The sequence below is a fragment of the Pan troglodytes genome, chromosome 10, assembly GCF_028858775.2.
Source record: "Pan troglodytes isolate AG18354 chromosome 10, NHGRI_mPanTro3-v2.0_pri, whole genome shotgun sequence".
Classification (NCBI taxonomy): domain Eukaryota; kingdom Metazoa; phylum Chordata; class Mammalia; order Primates; family Hominidae; genus Pan; species Pan troglodytes.
Genome location: NC_072408.2, coordinates 101,262,358 through 101,283,011, shown reverse-complemented (window position 1 = coordinate 101,283,011; position 20,654 = coordinate 101,262,358). Strand labels below are relative to the sequence as shown.

The following is a 20,654-nucleotide window of genomic DNA, read 5'->3' as shown; positions in this document are numbered from 1 at the left end:
AGAGATGGGGTTTTGCCATGTTGCCCAGGCTGGTCTCGAACTTCTGGGCTCAAGTGAGCCACCCACCTTGGCCTCTCAAAGTGCTGGGATTACAGGCATGAGCCACTGTGCCCAGCCTAGATTAAACTTTATGGTGTGACTTCCTTTTATCCTGAGGGACTTCCGTTGTTATTTCTCATAAGGCATGTCTCACAGCAGCGACTTGTCTTCGTCTTTGGTTATCTATCTGAAAATGTCTTTATTTCATCTTCATTTTTGAAGGGCAGTTTTGCTGAATATAGAATTTTTAGTGGTGAGTTTTTTGTGTTTCTTTAAAAAAATTTGTTTTTTCCATGTCATTTCTGATGAGAAATCAATGTTAATAATATTGTTGTTGCCCTGTATGTGAAGTCATTTTTCTCTCGCTCCTTTTTAAAGATTTCCTCTTTGTGTTTCAGCATTTGCAGGTTTCTTTGGATTTGTTGGGCTGTTTAGATGTGTCAAATAATGTTTTTCATTAAATTAGGGAAATTTTTGGCGATTATTTCTTCAAAACTTCTTTTCTGCCTCTTTCTCTCTTTACTGACCTTCTAGAACTCCCACTGCATATTTCGTGTACAGTATGTCGTCACTTAACATTATTTTTTATTTTTCTTTTTCTTTGAGGTGGAGTCTTGCTCTCTTGCCAGGCTGGAGTGCAGTGGCATGATCTCAGCTCAGTGCAGCTTCCACCTCTCAGGTTCAAGCGATTCTCTTGCCTCAGCCTTCCAAGTAGCTGGGACTATAGGTGCGCACCACCACACCTGGCTAATTTTTGTAATTTTAGTAGAGATGGGGTTTCACCCTGTTGGCCAGGATGGTCTCAATCTCCTGACCTCATGATCTGCCTGCCTTGCCCTCCCAAAGTGCTGGGATTACAGGCATGAGCCACCACGCCCGGCCGTCACTTAGCATTATTGATAGGTTCTTGGAAACTGACTTTAAGTGAAATGATGTATCATGAAACCAACTTTACCCTAGACTAATTGATAAAAACAATAGTTAAATTCCTATGGCATATCTCTGGTCAAAAAACATCATCAAACTTCTAAATAAAGACCCAAGACACTTCCAACATTAAACGTTGAAATAAATGTGAGCTATAATGTTTAAGAAAGATTAGTAAAAAAAACAAGTAAGATAGTTACTTACCTAATTTTTGGTGAACCAGTGAGTGACAATGGTCATAGTGGTGGTGGGTTAACCCAAGAAATAAATGTTTGCAAAGCAAAAAATATAAGGGACACCTCTTACTATCATGCAGTTCAAAAATAATCACAAATATGGCAGGCTTGATAAGAGTGCTTTTGTACTACGTAGTATTGTCATGCATTTACATGATTATATACTTTATTTGAAATTTCATTTTACAATAATTTGTATTCATTCATTCATTCATTTTCCAGCCTGCTGTAGGGTTCAGGCTTTCTGGTGGCTAGAGCCTATCCTGGCACAGAACCAACCCTGGACAGGATGACATTCCATTGTGTGGTGCACTTAAATACACACCCATAATCATTCCTACTGGGACAATTTCAATCTCCCAGTGAATCTAATGTGCACATCTTTAGGATATGAGAAGAGGAAACTGGAGTACTTGGAAAATACAAACAAATGTTTACTTAATCTTTTTTGGTGAAGTGTCCATTTGAATGTTTTGCCCATTAAAAAAATTTTGATTGTTTATTTTCCTATCATTTAGTTTTGAGAGTTCTTTATTCTGGATGCAAGTGCTTTATAAGATTTATGATTTGCAGTTTTTCCCCTGAGTCTGGTATATCTTGTCATTTATGTAACAGTGGATTTTGAAGAGTAGTGGATTTTGAAGTTCTTAATTTTGATGAAATCCAGTTTGTCAGTTTTTTCTTTTGTGGACTGTGCTTTTGGTGTTATATCTGAGAAGTCTTAACCCAAGATCAAAATGATTTTCTCCTGTATTTTTTTTAGGAGGTTTATAGTTTAGGTTTTTAATTCAGGCCTCTGATTTATTTTGATCCTATTTTTGTATATGGCGTGGGGAGCAACTTGAAGTTCTTTGTGTGTGTGTGTGTGTGTATGGAAAGGCAATTGTTCCAGGACCATTTGTTGAAAAGACTATCCTTTCTTCACTGAATTGACTGCATTTTTGTCAGAAATCAATTGACTGTTTCTATTTGACTCTATTTCTGGACAGTCTTTTTTGTTTAATGGATTTTTGTGACTGATTTAATACTACATAGTTTTGATTTCTATGGCACTTTAATAAGTGAAGTCAGGTAATGCAAGTCTTCTAACTTTGTTCTTTTTCAAAGTTTTTTTTTTTGGCTCTTCTGGGTCCCTTGTGTTTCCATATGAATTTTAGAATCAGCTTGTTAATTTCTATGAAAACTCGGTATTTTGAATGACACTGCATTGAATTTGGGAGAAATTAACATCTTAACAATATTGAATTTTCTGATCCACAAATATGGCATTTCTTGCTATTGTAACCTGCTTTTTAAAAACAATTATAAAATAGATATAGAGGCTCACTATGTTGCCCAGGCTGATCTTGAACTCCTGGGGTGAAGTGAGCCTCCCACCTTGACCTCCCAAAATGCTGAGATTATGGGCATGAGCCACCACACCTGGCCATGACCTGCTTTTTTAATAGTCTCTTTTTCCATTGTAAACACCACTATTAAGTTAGTACCATGAGGATAAGAACTGATTCTATCCTCCATTCCTACCTGGAATTTAGGATGCACTCAGTAAACATTTACTGAATGACAAATAAAAGAAGATTCTTGAACATAAATGTTTGTGCATCTCTAATTAGTTTCTCAGGATTAATTCCTAAAATTAGAATTACTAAATGAAAAGATATATTCATTTTGAAAGCTTTTGCTTAGTAGACTGTCCTCCAGAATTTTTAACTTTTGAGGTAGAAATTTCTTTTCTTTTCTTTTCGGAGTTGGAGTTTTGTTCTTGTTGCCCAGGCTGGAGTACAATGGCCTGATCTCGGCTCACTGGAACCTCTGCATCCCACGTTCAAGTGATTATCCTCTCTCAGCCTCCTGAGTACTGGGATTACAGGTGCCTGCCACCATGCCTGGCTAATTTTTGTATCTTTAGTTGAGAAAGGGTTTCACCACGTTGGCCAGGCTGATCTTGAATTTCTGACCTCAGGTGATCTGCCCACCTCGGTCTCCCAAAGTACTGGAATTACGGGCGTGAGCCACCACGCCCGGCCTGAGGTAGAAATTTCTTGATAACTAACTATAACGCATGCATAATTGGTTAGCAAACAGTGTTCTTGGTGACATCCTTCCCCAAGGTTTCTCTGAAATTACATTACAAGCCTATGGGAGAGTAGGATTCACATCATAGAAATTTTGTGGATCACTTTACTGTCATTAACAGTTTACTGGAATTGGGAACTATGAAGATGAACAAAACAGTAGAAGATTATATGTAGTTTTTCCTTTGAGGAATTTATAGTTTCTTTGGAAAACATAGTTTATATAGTTATAAAGCATCTGGAGGGGAAAAGTGCAGACATTATAGAATATAGAATAAATTAGGCCGGGCACAGTGGCTCACGCCTGTAATCCCAGCACTTTGCGAGGCCAAGGTGGGTGGATCACTTGAAGTCAGGAGTTCCAGACCAGCCTTGCCAACATGGTGAAACCCTGTCTCTAAAAATACAAAAGATAGCCGGGCGTGGTGCGTGCCTGTAATCCCAGCCACTCGGGAGGCTGAGGCAGGAGAATCACTTGAACCCGGGGGACGGAGGTTGCAGTGAGCCGAGATTGCGCCATTGTACTCTAGCCTGGGTGACAGGGTGAGGTTCTGTCTCAAAAAAATATATGTTTATATAGAATAAATATCCTGGGGCAAGCACAAGGAAGGCAGGAACCTATAAAGCACACAGACAAAAGCTACTCTTTCTGTTCACTTTTAGAGCAACTAAAACTCCGAAAATAGTTTTGCGATTTTGCAGACTGTAGGGTTTCAGGTTTGACTCTGATTGTGATTTGTGGATTAATAGACAAGGTTTAAGAAGGTATTTTAATTTGGTATAACTGTATGAACAAAGTTGTGAAGGCAAAGAGAAATGTGTTTGAGGGTCTGTAAACTTAATTGACTCTAGCAAAGGGGTCCTGGGGGTCTGTAAACTTAATTGACTCTAGCAAAGGGGTCCTGTGGGGCAGCAAAATGTTTGAATTTGTATAGGGAGCTGGCTAATACGGGGCTGTGAGTTTAGCTGGGAAATTTAGATTTGAGTCAGGAAAGAATAAGGATTATCATAGGAGTTATAGTGACGAAGGCAATGTATGAGAAAGATTGTTTTGGTGATATTTGTAGGCTATGTAAGAATGAGAAAATACTAAAGTCTGGGACACTGTCTAGGAGGCTTCTGTTAAGTGTAAAATATTTAAGATTCGGCACTGGAGTGTGATGGCTCTAGAAATGGGGAAGAATGATTAAATTCAACAAACAGATGAAGAAGAATCAGTAGGATTAATTTGTTATAAATAGAGGATAGAGGATGGGTAGTGGTTAAGAAATGAGAGGAGGATATTGGTAACTGACTTTTTTAAGGAGACAAGTAGAAAATTTGAACCTAATGAACTGAATTTTTGTTAAGTTGATGTAGCAGATAAAATGTGATAACTTTTCCTCACCTATTACTAGATTCATGACTGAGACCCCTATAACAAAAGACAGATTATCAAGAGGAAAGCATACACATTTATTTAATGAAACCTTTACTTTATATGAGTCTTCAGAAATGAAGACTGAAAGAAACAGGGAAACCTTTCTTTCCGTGTTTTCTCTAAAAAAAAAAAATCATTATTTCAATAGTTTTGGGGTAACAGGTGGTGTTTGGTTACATGGATAACTTATTTAGTGGTGATTTCTGAGATTTTCCTGCACCCATCACTTGAGCAGTGTACACTGCACCCGGTGTGTAGTCTTTTAACCCTCACCCCCCTCCCTCCTTCCCCTCAGGTCCCCAGAGTCCATTATATCATTCTTATGCCTTTGCATCCTCATAGCTTAGCTCCCACTTGTGAGAAGATACGGTGTTTGATTTTCCATTCCTGAGTTATTTCAGTTAGAATAATGGCCTCCAATTCCATCTCGGTTGCTGTGAATAATGGCCTCCAATGCCATCTCAGTTGCTGTGAATGCCATTATTTCATTCCTTTTTATGGCTGAGTAGTATTGCATTATATATATATACCTACCACATTTTCTTTATCTACTCATTGGTTGATGGGCATTTAGTCTGGTTCCATATTTTTGCAGTTGCAAATGTGCTGCTATAAACATGCATGTTCAAGTGTCTTTTTCATGTAATGACTTCTTTTCCTCTGGGTAGATACCCAATAGTGAGATTGCTGGATCAAATGGTAGTTCTACTTTTAGTTTTTTTTTTTTTTGAGAAGGAGTCTCGCTCTGTCTCCCAGGCTGGAGTGCAGTGGTGCGATCTCGGCTCACTGCAAGCTCCGCCTCCTGGGTTCACACCATTCTCCTGCCTCAGCCTCCTGAATACCTGGGACTACAGGTGCCCACCACCACACCCAGCTAATTTTTTGTATTTTTAGTAGAGACGGGGTTTTACCATGTTAGTCAGGATGGTCTTGATCTCCTGGCCTTGTGATCCACCTGCCTCGGCCTCCCAAAGTGCTGGGATTACAGGCGTGAGCCACCACGCCCAGCCTACTTTTCATTCGTTAAGGAATCTCCACACTGTTTTCTATAGTGGTTGTACTAGTTTACCTTCCCACCAGCAGTGTAAAAGTGTTCCCTTTTCACTACATCCTTGTCACCATCTATTATTTTTTGATTTTTAAATTATGGCCATTCTTGCAGGAGTAAGGTGGTAGTGCATTGTGGTTTTGATTTGCATTTCCCTGATAGTGATGTTGAACATTTTTTCATATGTCTGTTGGCCATTTGTATATCTTTTGAGAATTGTCTATTCATGTCCTTTCCCTAATTTTTGATGGGAATATTTGGTTTTTTTCTTGCAGATTTGTTTGAGTTCCTCATAGATTCTGGATATTAGTCCTTTGTGGGATGCATAGTTTGTGAATATTTTCTCCCACTCTGTGGGTTGCCTGTTCACTCTGCTGATTATTTCTTTTGCTGTGCAGAAGCTTTTTAGTTTCATTAAGTCCCATCCATTTATTTCATTTTTGTTGCATTTGGTTCTTGGTCGTGAACTCTTTGCCTAAGCCAATGTCTAGAAGAGTTTTTCTGATGTTATTTTCTAGAATTTTTATGGTTTCAGGTTTTAGATTTAAGTCTTTAATCCATCTTGAGTTGATTTTTGTGTAAGGTGAGAGTTGAGATTCCACTTTCATTCTTTTACATGTGGCTTGTCAGTTGTCCCAGCACCATTTGTTGAATAGGTTGTCGTTTCTCTACTTTATGTTTTTGTTTGCTTTGTCAAATATCAGTTGGCTGTAAGTACTTGGCTTTGTTTCTGGGTTCTCTGTTCTGTTCCATTGATCTATGTGCCTGTTTTTATGCCAGTAGCATGCTGTTTTGGTAACTATAGCCTTGGTATAGTTTGAAGTTGGGCAATGTGATACCTCCAGATCTGTTCTTTGTGCTTAGTATTGCTTTGCAGGCCCTTTTTTGGTTTCATATGAATTTTAGGATTTTTTTTCTAGATCTGTGAAGAATGATGGTGGTATTTTGATGGGAATTGCATTGAATTTGTAGATTGCTCTTGGCAGTATGGTCATTTTCACAATATTGATTCTACCCATCCATGCGCATGGGATATATTTCCATTTGTGTCATCTGTGATTTCTTTCAGCTTTTTTTTTTTTTGTAGTTTTCCTTGTAGAGGTCTTTTCGCCTCCTTGGTTAGGTATATTCCTAAGTATTTTATTTTATTTTTTGCAGCAATTGTAAAAGGGGTTGAGTTCTTGATTTGGTTCTCAGCTTGGTGGCTGTTGGTATACAGCAGAACTACTCATCTGTGTACATCAATTTTGTATCCTAAAACTTTGCCGAATTCATTTACCAGTTACAGGAGCTTTTTGGATGAGTTTTTAGGGTTTTCTAGGTATATGATCATATCATCAGCAAACTGCAACACTTTGACTTCATCTTTACCAGTTTGGATGCACTTGATTTCTTTCTCTTGTCTGATTGTTCTGGCTAGGACTTCCAGTAGTGTGTTGAATAGAAGTGGTGAAAGTGGACATCCTTGTCTTGTTCTAGTTCTCAGGGGGAATGCTTTAAACTTTTCTCTGTTCAGTGTAATGTTGGCTGTGGGTTTGTCATAGATGGCTTTTATTATCTTAAGGTTTGTCCCTTCTATGCCGATGTTGCAGACGGTTTTAATCATAAAGGGATCTGAATTTTGTCATGCTTTTTCTGCGTCTGTTGAGATGATGTGTTTTTTGTTTTTAATTCTGTTTATATGGTGTATTACATTTATTGACTTCCATTTGTTAAGCCAACCCTGCATCCCTAGTATAAAACCCACTTGTTCATGGTGTATTTTCTTTTTGACATGCTGTTGGACTTGGTTAGCTAGTATTTTGTTGAGGATTTTTGCATCTATGTTCATCAGGGATATTGGTGTGTGGTTTTCTTTTTTTGTTATGTCCTTTCCTGGTTTTGGTATTAGGATAATACTGGCTTCATAGAATGATTTAGGGAGGATTCCCTCTTCTTCTGTGTTTTGGAATAGCTTCAGTAGGATTCATACCAATTCTTCTTTGAATGTCTGATAGAATTCAGCTGTGAATCCATCTGGTCCTGGACTTTTTTTTTGTTGTTGGCATTTTTTTTGTTTATTACTGTTTCAGTCTTGCTACTTGTTATTGACCTGTTCAGTTTGTTTCTATTTCTTCCTAGTTTAATCTAGGAGGGTTGTATCTTTTCAGGAATTTATCCATCTCCTCTAGGTTTTCTAGTTTGTGTGCATAAAGATGTTCATAGTAGCCATACAAAAGCACAATCTTTTGTATTTCTGTGGTATCACTTTTGATATCTCCTATTTTGTTTCTAATTGAGCTGTTTGGATCTACTCTCTTCTCTTGGTAATCTCGCTAATGGTCTGTCGATTTTGTCTTTTCAAAGAGCCAGCTTTTTGTCTCATTTATCTTTTGTATTTTGTTGTTGTTCTTGTTGTTGTTGTGTTTCAATTTCATTTAGTTCTGATCTTTGTTATTTCTTTTCTTCTGCTGGGTTTTGGTTTGGTCTGTTCTTGTTTCTCTAATTCTGTGAGTTGTGACGTTAGATAGTCTATTTGTGCTTTTTCAGAATTTTTGATGTAGACAGTGATTGCTATGAACTTTCCTCTTAGCACCACTGTTTTTGCTATATTGCAGAGGGTTGATAGGTTGTGTCACTGTTATCGTTCAGTTCAAAGAATTTTAAAATTTCCATCTTGATTTCATTGTTGACCCAGAGGTCATTCAGGAGCAGGTTTAAATTTCCATATATTTGTATAGTTTTGAAGCTTCCTTTGGAGTTAATTTCTAGTTTTATTCTGCTGTGGTCTTAGAGAATATTTGATATAATTTTGATTTTCTTAAATTTATTGAGACTTGTTTTGTGGTCTATCTTGGAGAATGTTCCATGTGTTGATGAAAAGAATATATTCTGCAATTGTTGGGTAGAATGTTCTGTAAATATCTGTTAAGTCCATTTGTTTTAGGGTATAGTCCATTGTTTCCTTGTTGACTTTCTGTCTTAATGACTTGTCTAGTGCTGTTAGTGGAGTACTGAAGTCTCTCACTGTTTTGTTGCCATGTATCTCATTTCTTAGGTCTAGTAGTAATTGTTTTATAAATTTCGGAGCTCCAGTGTTAGGTGCATATGTTTTTGGGATTGTGATATTTTCCTGTTGGACTAATCCTTTTATCATTATATAATGTCTGTCTTTGTCTTTTTAAACTGATGTTGCTTTAAAGTTTGTTTTGTCTGATATAAGAATAGCTGTTCCTGCTCACGTTTGGTTTCCATTTGCGTGGAATATCTTTTTCCACCCCTTTACCTTATAAGTTTATATGAGTCCTTATGTATTAGGTGAGTCTCTTGATGGCAGCAGATACTTGGTAGATTTTTATCCATTCTGCTGTTCTGCATCTTTTTTTTTTTTCTTTTTTTTAATTGGGACAGTCTCAGTCACCCAGGCTAGAGTGCAATGACATGATCTCGGCTCACTGCAACCTCTGCTCCCTGGGTTCAAGCGATTCTCGTGCCTCTGCCTCCCGAGTAGCTGGGTTTACAGGCACCTGCCACCATGCCTGGGTAATTTTTTTGTATTTTTAGTAGAGATGGGCTTTTGCCGTGTTGGCCAGGCTGGTCTTGAACTCCTGACCTCAGGTGATCTGCCCACCTTGGCCTCCCAAAGTGCTGGGATTACAGGTGTGAGCCACTGTGCTGGCCTCTGTATCTTTTCAGTGGAACATTTAGGCAATTTACATTCAACATCAGTATTGAGATGTGAGATACTATTTTATTCATCATACTAGTTGCTGCCTAATTACCTTTTTTTGTTTGCATTGTGTTATTGTTCTGTAGGTCTTGTGAGATTTATGCTTTAAGGAAGGTTCTATTTTGATGTTTTGAGATTGTTTCAAGAGTCAGAACTCCTTTTAGCAGTTCTTGTAGTGCTGGCTTGGCAGTGGTGAATTCTCTGAGCATTCGTTTGTATGAAAAAGACTCTATTGCTCTTTCATTATAAAATTTAGTTTTTTGCTAGATATGGAATTATTGGCTGATAATTTTTTGTTTAAAGAGACTAAAGATAGGACCCAATTCCTTCTAGCTTGTAGGGTTTCTGCTGAGAAATCTGCTGTTAATCTGTTAGGTTTTCCTTTGTAGGTTACCTAATGCTTTTGCCTCACAGCTGTTAAGATTCTTTTCTTTGTCTTGACTTTAGATAACCTGATGACTGTGTGCCTAGGTGATCTTTTTGTGATGAATTTCCTGGGTGTTCTTTGAGCTTCTTGTATTTGTTTGTGTGTGTGTATGTGTTTTAGACCAAGTCTTGCTCTGTCGCCCAGGCTGGAGTGCAGTGGCACGATCTTGGCTCATTGCAGCCTCCACCTTCCAGGTTCAGGTGATTGTCCTGCCTCAGCCTCCTAGTAGCTGGGACTACAGGCCCACACCACCATGCCTAGGTAATTTTTTTTTTTTTTAGTTTAGTCGGGGTTTCACCATTTTGGCCAGGCTGGTCTCAAACTCTTGACCTTGAGTGATCCTCCTGCCTTGGCCTCCCGAAGTGCTGGATTACAGACATGAGCCACCACGCCTGGCCAAGCTGCTTGTATTTGGATGTCTAGATCTCTATCAAAACCGGGGAAGTTTTCCTCAATTATTTCCTCAAATAGTTTCCTAAACTTTTGGATTTCTCTTCTTCCTTAGGGACAGCAATTATTCTTATGTTGGGTCTTTTAACATCCCAAGTTTCTTGGAGGCTTTATTCATTTTTTAAAATAATTTTTTCTTCTCTTTTCTTTTCTTTTTCTTTCTTTCTTTCTTTTTTTTTTTTTTTTTGAGATGGAGTCTCCCCCTGTTGCCCAGGCTGGAGTGCAATGGCGTGATCTTGGCTCACTGCAACCTCCTCCCGGGTTCAAGTGATTCTCCTGCCTCAGCCTCCCGAGTAGCTGGGACTACAGGTGCACGCCACCGTGCCTGGCTAATTTTTGTATTTTTAGTGGAGATGGGATTTCACCGTGTTAGCCAGGATGGTCTTGATCTCCTGACCTTGTGGTCCACCTGCCTCGGCCTCCTGAGGTGCTGGGATTATAAGCTGAGCCACTGCTCCCAGCCAAAATTATTTTTTCTTTGTCTTTGTCAGATTGGGTTAATTCGAGAGCCCTGTCTTTGGGCTCTAAAATTCTTCTACTTGTTCAATTCTGTTGTTGGAACTTTTCAGTGCATTTTGCATTTCTCTAAGTGTGTATTTAATTTCCAGAAGTTGTGGTTGTCTTTTTTTTGTGATGTATGTTTCTCTGGAGACTTTTTCATCCATATCCTGTTTTTTATTTTATTTTTTTATTTGTTCAAGTTGTTTTTCACTTTTCTCTAGTGCCCCTTGAGTAGCTTAATAATCAACCTTCCAAATTCTTTATCTGGCAATTCAGAGATTTGTTCTTGTTTTGGATCCATTGCTGGAGAGCTAGTGTGATCTTTTGGGGGTGTTATCAAACTTCGTTTTGCCATATTACCAGAATTACTTTCCTGGTTCCTTTTTATTTGTATGTTTCAGTGGAAAGATCTAGAACTGAAGGACTGCTGTTCAGATTTTTTTTTTTTGTCCCACAAGGTGATTCCTTGATGTGGAGTCACCCCCTTCCCCTAGGGATGGGGCTTCCTAGGAGCCAGACTGAGGTGATTGTTATTACCGTTCTGGGTCTAGCCACCCAGCAGGGTTACTGGGCTCCAGGCTGGTGCTGGCGAATGTCTGCAAGTTGTCTTGTGATATAATCTGTCTTCAGGTCTCCCAGCTGTGGATACCAGCACCTGCTGTAGTGGAGGTGGCAGGAGAGTGAATGCTGGTTAGGCTAGCGGTTGAAGTTGTCATGTGGACAGACTCAGGACCTCTGATTAGCCAGGGTGTTGCAGGCAGTTGAATTAGCTGTTGTTTTCTCCATTGGAACAGAGTTGTTCTGTTAGGAGTTGCTGAAATGGCTTGAGTTGGTTGGCCTCCAGTCAGGAAGTGGCAATTTCAAGAGAGGAGCAGCTGCGGTAGTAGAAGGGGGATATAATCTTGCCCTGCATTGGCAGGATAAGTACTGGGGTTTCTCAGATGATGGACAGGCCCATAGAGCTCCCGAAAGTTCATGTCTTTTGTCTTTGGAGTTTTTTGGCTGTCTTGTGGCATTTGCAGCAGTAAACTGCTTTTTTCAAAGGGTCTGTCTCTCTGTTTTTTTGTGGACAGCCATGCAGAAGTATCGTTAGAGGACAAATGGGTATGCTCTAGCAGTAACAAACTGGGGGAAACTTAGTAAGTCCTGTTTGTTCAGATTCCTCTTTGTGTCTTCTTTCCTACAGGTATAGGGAGGACCCCTCTGGATTGAGGATCTTATGACCTACTTTAGAGGAAGGTGAGATAAACCTTCTTGCTTCTGCTTTTTTCTCAAATGCCAAGGTGCCATATTTTGGGTAGTCTGTCTTAAATCCCATCTTTGAGCTTCTGTTATAGAGAGAACATGTAAGTAGAGGGGGATTCATAAGCAGAGAGAGGTTAGGAACTAGGGTGCAAATTTCAGTGTCATTCAGATAAAGTAATAGATGAAGCTTTGAGAGGTGCAGCTTGACTTTTCTTACAAGATGGGAATAAGGGACCAGAGAATAAGGAAGAGTATTTAATAATTTCAGTTCAAGTGAAGGGACTAGTATAATGCTTTATACAGGTTGAGGATCCCTAATCCCATAATCCAGAATGCTCTAAAATCTGAAACTTTTTGAGCACCAACGTGACACCGTGTGGAAAATTTCAAACCTGACCTCATGTGATGGGTTGCAGTCAAAATGCAGGCATACAACACGCAGTTTATTAAGCACCTTCAAGGGAAAAATAAAATTACCTTCAGGCTATGTGTATGTATAAGGTATATATGGAACATAAATGAATTTTATGTTTAGACTTGCGTCCCATCCCCAAGATACTCATTATGTACATGCAAATATTCTAAAATCTGAAAAAATTCAAAATCTGAAATCCTTCTGGTCCCAGGCATTTTACATAAGGGATATTCAACTTGTATTTACAGTTAGTAAAGTGCTTTTGTCTACCTAATATTGTGACATTTTAAAAAGTTTGATTTTTCAACCTTAACTTTTCAAATGTATTATTATACTTGTACACATTAACTCATTACTATGGTTTTCAGCTTTCCTATTTTCTAAACCAGTTTTCTTACGTCTCTGCTGTAAAAAATATTTTCTAAGATAATTTGTATAACTTGAAAAGTCTTACCACAAGGTGTCATTGTAACCTATAAAAAGAATTTCCATGTAAACATTTGCGTTATCATTTGTACAATTTTTACATTTTTTTGTGTTTAAACATTTTTTTGTTTCATATCTCTTATTTTTTAGTTGTATCCTAATAGATTGTGTATCTCTTGTATTAAAGGAAAAAATAAAATAGCTCATGTTCTTGAGTTCTCATATTTTTGCACAAACATATGCTTTCCACCCACAAATTCTTTAAGAGTGTGTTGCTATAGAGATGATTTGTTTGAAGGAAAGAATGAGGAGGAGTAGCAGCAGGTGGACATTTAAGGAACAAAATCCTTATTTTATGTCTTTGTTCCCGACAGAGCCAGCTTTAGAGTTTGCCCCTCTGCTTATGAAATCCCTATGGAAAAAAGGTAGTTATTCTGAGTGTTTTACAGTGATGGTATTTGCAGTTTACTAAGATTCATTTGCCAAAGGTCAGTGTACAGGATTCCTCATTCTTATGTAGGATTAGTGCTTGAAGTAATTGTAATCTTTGAAACAACCTTTCTTTCACTTTAACTGGATTCCATTTTAGTAGTTTATTCTTTGCTTTCCTATCTTGGTTTCCTGATAGGCCTTTTAACTAGTGACATTAAAATACTTTTTGCTGGGGGATGGTTATAGGTATCTAATTATTAACTCCTGCTCTTGCTGCCCCCAAATTAATTTTCTTTTCTTTTCTTTTTTTTTTTTGAGACAGGGTCTCACCTCGTCACCCAGGCTGGAGTGCAGTGGTGCGATCTTGGCTCACTGCAGCCTCGACCCTCCTGGGCTCAAGCGATCTTCCCACCTCAGCCACCTGAGTAGCTGGGACCATAGGCACATGCTACCACACCGGGCTAATTTTTGTATTTTTCTTAGAAACAGGCTTTCACCATGTTGCCCAGGCTGTTCTTGAACTCCTGAGCTCAAGGCATCTGCCTGCCTTGACCTCCTAAAGTGCTAGGATTATAGGTATGAGCCACTGCGCCTGGCTTCAAATTAATTTTCAAGATTATTGACTACCTGCTGCTACTGTCTTAGTTAAGGCCGTCATTATTACTTTCCTGGACCTTTGATCTCCTTTTCTTTTTCTCTTTCTTCTATTCTTCCTCCTCAAATCTATCCTCTGCAAATAAACGACTTATTTTTCTGAAATGTAAATGTGAGTCTACCCTGTAATGTCTTCTATCCATCTAAAAGTTTAAAATCTTTCACTGGCTCTCCAAGACCATGGAATAAACTCCAGTCTTCTGCATGTGGCCTTCAAGGCCCTACCTTACCTCCCCAGGGTGTTCTCCTCTCCCCTGCCCTCCACCACTAATGTTCTTCTCCTTAATCTCCATTATTTTGCACTTGATGTTTCTTCCTTGCATCCCTTTGTTAATTTTAGCTGCTGCTTTGTGAAGTTTTCCCTGGCAGCTTCACTAGCAGAATTAGGGTTCTCTCCCTTGTCCATTCATACTACTGGTAAATATGTTATAATATTTTATAATTTTTTTGAAGTTCCTCTCTTTTTAAATTGGCACATAGTTTACATATTTATGAGGTACATGTGTATTTCTTACATGCATAGAATGTGTAATGATCAAGTCAGGGTACTTGGGGTATTCATCACCTTGAGTATTTATCATTTCTATATGTTGGGAACATTTAAAGTCCTCTCTTGTAGCTACTTTGAAATATATATGATTCAAATTAATTATTAACTGTACTCTGCTCTGCAACATTAGAATTTGTATTGTCTATCTAACTGGATATCTGTATTCATTAAGCAACCTCCCTTTATCCCACCTTCCCCCACACACATACTTCCTGGCCTTTGATATCATTTTATTCTCTACCTCCATGAGATCAACTTTTTTTAAGCTCCCACATGAGTACATGTGATATTTGTCTTTTTGTGCCTGGCTTATTTCACTTATTGTAATGATCTCCAGCTTTATCCATATTGCTACAAATGACATGATTTCATTCTTTCTCATAGCTGAATAGTATTTCACCATGTATATATACCACATTAAAAAAAAAACAGTTCAGGCCAGGGGTGGTGGCTGATGCCTGTAATCCCAGTACTTTGGGAGGCCGAGGCGGGCGGATCACGAGGCCAGGAGATTGAGACTGTCCTGGCTAAAACGGTGAAACCCTGTCTCTACTAAAAATACAAAAAAAAATTAGCTGGGCATGGTGATGGGTGCCTGTAGTCCCAGCTACTCAGGAGGCTGAGGCAGGAGAATGGCGTGAACCTGGGAGGCAGAGCTTGCAGTGAGCTGAGATCGCGCCACTGCACTCCAGCCTGGGCTACAGAGCGAGACTCCGTCTCAAAAATAAAAAAAAGAAAAAGTTAATCCATTAATGGACACTTACGTCGATTCTGTATCTTTGCTATTGTGAATAGTGCTGCAATAACCTGAGTCCACGTATCCCTTTGACATGCTGATAACTTTTCCTTTGAATAAATACCCCATTGTGGGATTACTAGATTGTATACTAGTTCTATTTTTAGTTTTTTGAGAAATCTTCCTGCTGTTTTTCATAGTAGCTGTACTAATTTACATTCCTACCAGCAGCATATAAGAGTTCCCTTTTTCTCCACATCCTTGCCAGCATCTGTTGTTATTTTTTTATAGTAGCCATTCTAATTGGGATAAGATGATATGTTGCTGTGGTTTTGATTTGCATTTCCCTGGTAATTAATGATGTTGAGAATTTTTTCATATACCCATTGGTCATTTGTATGTATTCTTTTGAGAAATGTTTGTGGCCTTTACCCACTTTTTAATGAGGCTTTTTTTTTTTTAACCGTTAAGTTTTGATTTCCTTGTATATTCTAGGTATTAGTCCCTTGTCAGGTGAATGGTTTGCAAATATTTTCTCCCATTCAGTGGGTTTTTTCTTCACTCTGTTGATTGTTTCCTTTGCTGTGTTGAAGCTTTTTAGTTTAATATAGTCCCACTTGTCTATTTTTGTTCTTGTTTTCTGTGCTTTTGAAGTGTTAGCCATACTATTTTTGCTGAGACCAATGTCCTGAAGTGTTTTCCCTATGTTTTCTTCTAGTAATTTTATAGTCTTGGGTCTTACGTTTGCATCTTTGATCCATCTTGAGTTGATTTTTGTATATGTGAGAGGTAGGGATCCAATTTAATTTTTCTGCATATGGATATTCAGTTTTCCCAGCACCATTTATTGAAGGGGACATTCTTTCCCAAATGTATGTCCTTAGTGCCTTTGTCAAAACTAGATGGCTATTTGTGGATTTCTTTCTGGGTGTAATAATGTTTCCTTTGTATATCTGGGTGCTCTTGTGTTGGGTGCATATATGTTTAGAATTGTTATCCTCTTGCTGAATTGATCCTCTTACTATTATATCATGACCTTTGTCTCTTTTTACTGTTTTTGACTTAAAGCCTGTTTTAACAGATATATGTATAGCTACTCCTACTCCTGCTCCCTTTTAGTTTCTGTTTGCATGGAATGTCTTTTTCCATCCCTTTACTTTCAGTCTATGTGTTGTTATAGGTGAAATGAATTTCGCTGTTTTTGGAATTCTCTTTTTGTCTTTGATTTTTGACAGTTTGACTATAACGTACTTTGTGGAAGACCTTTCTGCATTGTATTTGGGAATCTCTGAGCCTCTTGTATCTGGATGTTTAAATCCCTTGCTAGACTTCAGAAGTTTTTATCTGTTATTTCATTAAGTAGGTTTTCTATGCATTTTATTTTCTCTTTGCCTTATGAGACTCTGAAAATGAGAATATTTAGTTGCCTTGTGGTGCCCATATGTCACAAAGGCTTTGCTCACTGTTTTTTATTCTTTATCTTTTGTCTGATTGGGTTATTTGAAAGACCTGTCTTCAGGTTCTGAGATTCTTTCTTCTGCTTGATCTAGTCTGTTGTTGAAGCTTTCAAATGTATTTTGTATTTCACTCAGTGAAGTCTTCAGTTCCAGAATTTGATTCTTTTTTTTTTAATGATACCTATCTTTTTCATAAATTTCTCATTCATATTCTAGGAATTGTTTTTCTGATTTCTTTATGTTATTTTTCAGTATTCTCTTGTATCTCACTGAGCTTCTTTAAAATCAATATTTTAAATTCTTTTTCCAGAATTTTGTGAATTTATTTTTGATTGGGATTTGTTGCTGGAGAATTATTATGTTCCTTTGGAGGTATGATATTTTCTTGCTGTGATGTTAGTAGCTGGGTGGGTGAGCCCGATCTCAGGTTCCTGGGAAGAGTCCTTAGTTGCCAATGGTGGCTGAGTTGTGTGATCTCCAGGCCTCTGGATTGTGTGCTCTGGCATGGGGGGTGGGTGAGGCCAGGTGGGCTTGTCTTTAGACTCCCCAGTGGTGCGTATAGGTGCTGGCTGTGTTAGGAAGGGGTGGGGTGATCCTTAGGCTCCCAGCACAATGTTCATGTTGTGAGAGGCAGTGTCTGTGCTGCAGCCCTACTGCTGGGGAGGGCAGAGTTGCTTTCAGTGATACCAGCTATAGGCAGGCAAGTATTAGGAACATGCATTTCACTTGCATTTTAGCCCTGGTGGTGGCAGACCATACTTGGCTTGTGTTTCAGTCCTGGCGGTGCAGCCTGTGTTTCACTCACATTTTAGTCCTGGTGGTGGCAGCTCATGCTTGGCTTGTGCTTTAGCCTGGGCAGTGGAAGCTCATGCTTTGCTTATTCCTTAGTCCTGGTAGCACAGTGATGGCAGCTGTGGGTGAGGGACTCTGGGCACATGAAAATGAGTGGTGGCTCCACTGCTGGAAGCAGTGGCTGAGATTGGAGCCAGAGGCGTGCACTTTGGCCCCAGCATCAGGAACCAGGCATGGTGGTAGCTGTGGGCTGGGTATGTCAGTGGGACTCCAGGGATGTGAAGAGACAGGTGCTGTTAAGCCCAAGCACAAGGTGCAGTCTGTTGGGACTGAGTTCTCAAAATGGTGTCTTATTATAGCTGCAGGACTGGGATGGGGAGTGGAGAGGTTGGTGTGCCCCAGCGTGAGCTCCCTCTCTGGAGCAATGCTGTTGTGCACTCTTCATGCAGTTCCCTTTGTTAGTTTCAGGGCCTATGAGGGTCCAGGGCCTCTACTGTGGCTAGGATTGCAAGTATCCATGGTGGGAATGTGGACCCCTGGGCATCTCTCATTTACCCTTTCCCCAGACTGGGAAGTCTCTCCAGGCTCTTAGCTAATCTCGGATAAGCAGGCTGCCTCACTTCTCTCTCTTTCCTTGATTTAGGTGTTTCCTGTCACCTCTTTGTTGAATTCCTTAATGTTTTACAATTTAAAAACTTTCTGAATTTATGACTTTGAATAGGTAATATGTGCACATGGTAAAAAAATTTTAAGTCCGGAAAGTTTAAATAGTCCATTTTCTCTCATCCTTATTCAGTCAGCAATTGTTGGTTAACAAGTATATTCCACTGACCATCATAAACTCCTTGAGGACAAGGATTTTCTTTTATTTATTTCTGTATTCCTGTATCCAACAAAGTGTCTAGCATATTAAAGGTACTTAGAAAATATCGATGGAGTACTCTGAATATGGGCAGGCTCTTCTTTCCTCATGAGAAGTGTGCTTGACTTGATGGTCTGTATATTTTTTATATCTCTCAAAACCCTTTTACTGTAAGTAGACCATTCAGTAAATGTGGTATGGCAGTCACTTAATAAATATTGGTTGTTTAATCCGTTTTTAAAAGTATATGGTTTTAACATTAACCTGTGTGTCTTGAGGATGGCTTTTATTTATCTCCTTTTTCTGGCTGTGAAAAATTTTATACTTGCTTTGTGACAGATTCAAAATAATGAAGAGAATGTTTGTGTTAACTGCAGTAAAATATCAGTTAAACTCAGTTTTAAGTATCAATTTCTCTTTAACTTTTCAGATTAAGGCATAAATCTCATAGAAATAAAATTAAATCAGGATTTATTTAAAAAACAATTTTCAGGATATGCTGTTGCATCAGTAGACAATCTTTATTGTGTATTAGCAGCCATATTATGGGTAGCCTTTTCTATTTCAGAAGAAAGGTGGGACTGTGAGCAAAGAAGAATATACAACTCACACAGAGGTGCTAAGTGCTCATAAATCTTCTGGAAAGTCCCCATGTTATTGTAACAGACCTTACATTAAGAAATGTTAAAATGAATTTGGACAAGAATCATCTTTGCCTTTCAGATCACAACTTTCAGAGACTTTGGTAATTTACACTAAGCATTTGAGGTTGAGTCATTACTATGTCCTACTTTCTAGATTCTTTTGTGTGAATTAAGCTGTGCAGAGGCAGACAGTACAATCGTAAAAATAGAATAACATTTTAATTTAGAGTGCTTGGTGGTTGATTGCTAACCACTTGAATACATATCTTCTTCCTTTTCTCATTCCTTGCTCTCCCTTGTTTCTTTCTAAATCACAATTACAGAGCCTGGCACCTTACCAGGGCTTTGAAGGGTCTGCTCCCAGCTGCACTTCAGGTTCTGGCAGGGCGTCAAGTTGTGACTTTTTTTTGTACGCAAGACATCCTGGATGGCTATCCAAAGGCTGTTTGGGTGACTAGTGCAGGATTATCTCTGGATTTTGAAGAAATTCATTTCTAATGTTTTGTTTATAAGTAAAGTAAATGCCTGGTGTAGGTCCTCCCTAGACTTTTAATGTTGTTTTTTAAAAAACATCATTCACTTTGAGGGCATGTAGTATTTAAAACATTGTTTTGAAATATTCAAAGGCATAGCATGTGCTTTTAATGGAATGTGTTTTGGAAGCTTTCCATGAGCATCAGCAGCTGTGCTTTTTTGAATATTTTGAATTACCATACTTTGGGGCAGACATTGTACTACTCACTGCTTAAAAAATACAGTGCCTATGCAAAATAAAATGTCATATGGAGGTCTGTAAAGCTGGGACTAGTCAAAAGAAGTGGTAGGAAGGACACGTGGATGCGATTATGTATTTGTAATGGTTGCAAAGAGAAGATGAAGAATTTGGAAAAAGGTTGTACTAGTCTTTTAAAAACTGCCTTTCACTGAGACTAGCCCAACAAGTGCTCACTGATTAACAGGCCGATCGAGATAATGTTTCACTTTTTTCCCACTTATTGCTGTTTGAACTCTGTACTTTACTTTAAAAAATTTTCAATATGAATTTCTGTATTTAGTAAACTGCACAGTAGGAGACGTTTTATTGTGTATTTCAAGCATCTAATGTATGTGTAAGTGTCTTGCAGATAATTGATAGCTGTGTATTGACTGATTGAAATCAAAGAAGTCTAACCATGGTAGGAATTTAAAATTGTGTTAGAAATTTTGAGTTTGATAAACCTTATTATAAGTAAATATTAATACATGAGAAAGCCATTGTATTAGTTACCTGTGGCTGCTGTTACAAATTACCATATAATAGGTGTCTCAAAACAACAAAAAAATTATTCTTTCAACATTTTAGAGATTAGAAGTCAGAAATCAAGTTGTTGGCCAAGCCACGTTCCCTCTGAAGGCTCTGGGTTAGAATCTTTTCCTTGCCTTTTCCAGCTTTTTGTGGCTGTAGGTTTTCCTTGGCTTATGGCTACATCTTTCCAGTCTCTGTCTCCGTGGTCACATTGCCTCTTCCTCTTCAGTCTCAAACTCCCTCTCCTTCTCTCTTAGAAGGATACATGTGATTGTTTTGGGCCCACTTATATAATCCAGCATAAGCCTCTCCTCTTAAGATCCT

At 38.6% G+C, this 20,654-nt stretch overlaps 1 protein-coding gene across 10 annotated transcripts in view; it reads left to right on the top strand.

Moving 5' to 3' along the window:
* CEP83 (centrosomal protein 83) overlaps positions 1–20,654 on the top strand; it is a 182,239-nt gene that overhangs the window by 12,850 nt on the left and 148,735 nt on the right. For 3 of the 10 annotated variants that reach the window (XR_010148377.1, XM_054664610.2, XM_001141123.6), the window contains exon 2: positions 12,019–12,071. The exons of the other annotated variants lie outside the window; for them this stretch is intronic. The gene's annotated coding sequence lies outside the window, so the exon portion shown is untranslated. The remainder of the gene's footprint in view (positions 1–12,018; positions 12,072–20,654) is intronic. 10 annotated transcript variants of the gene reach the window in all.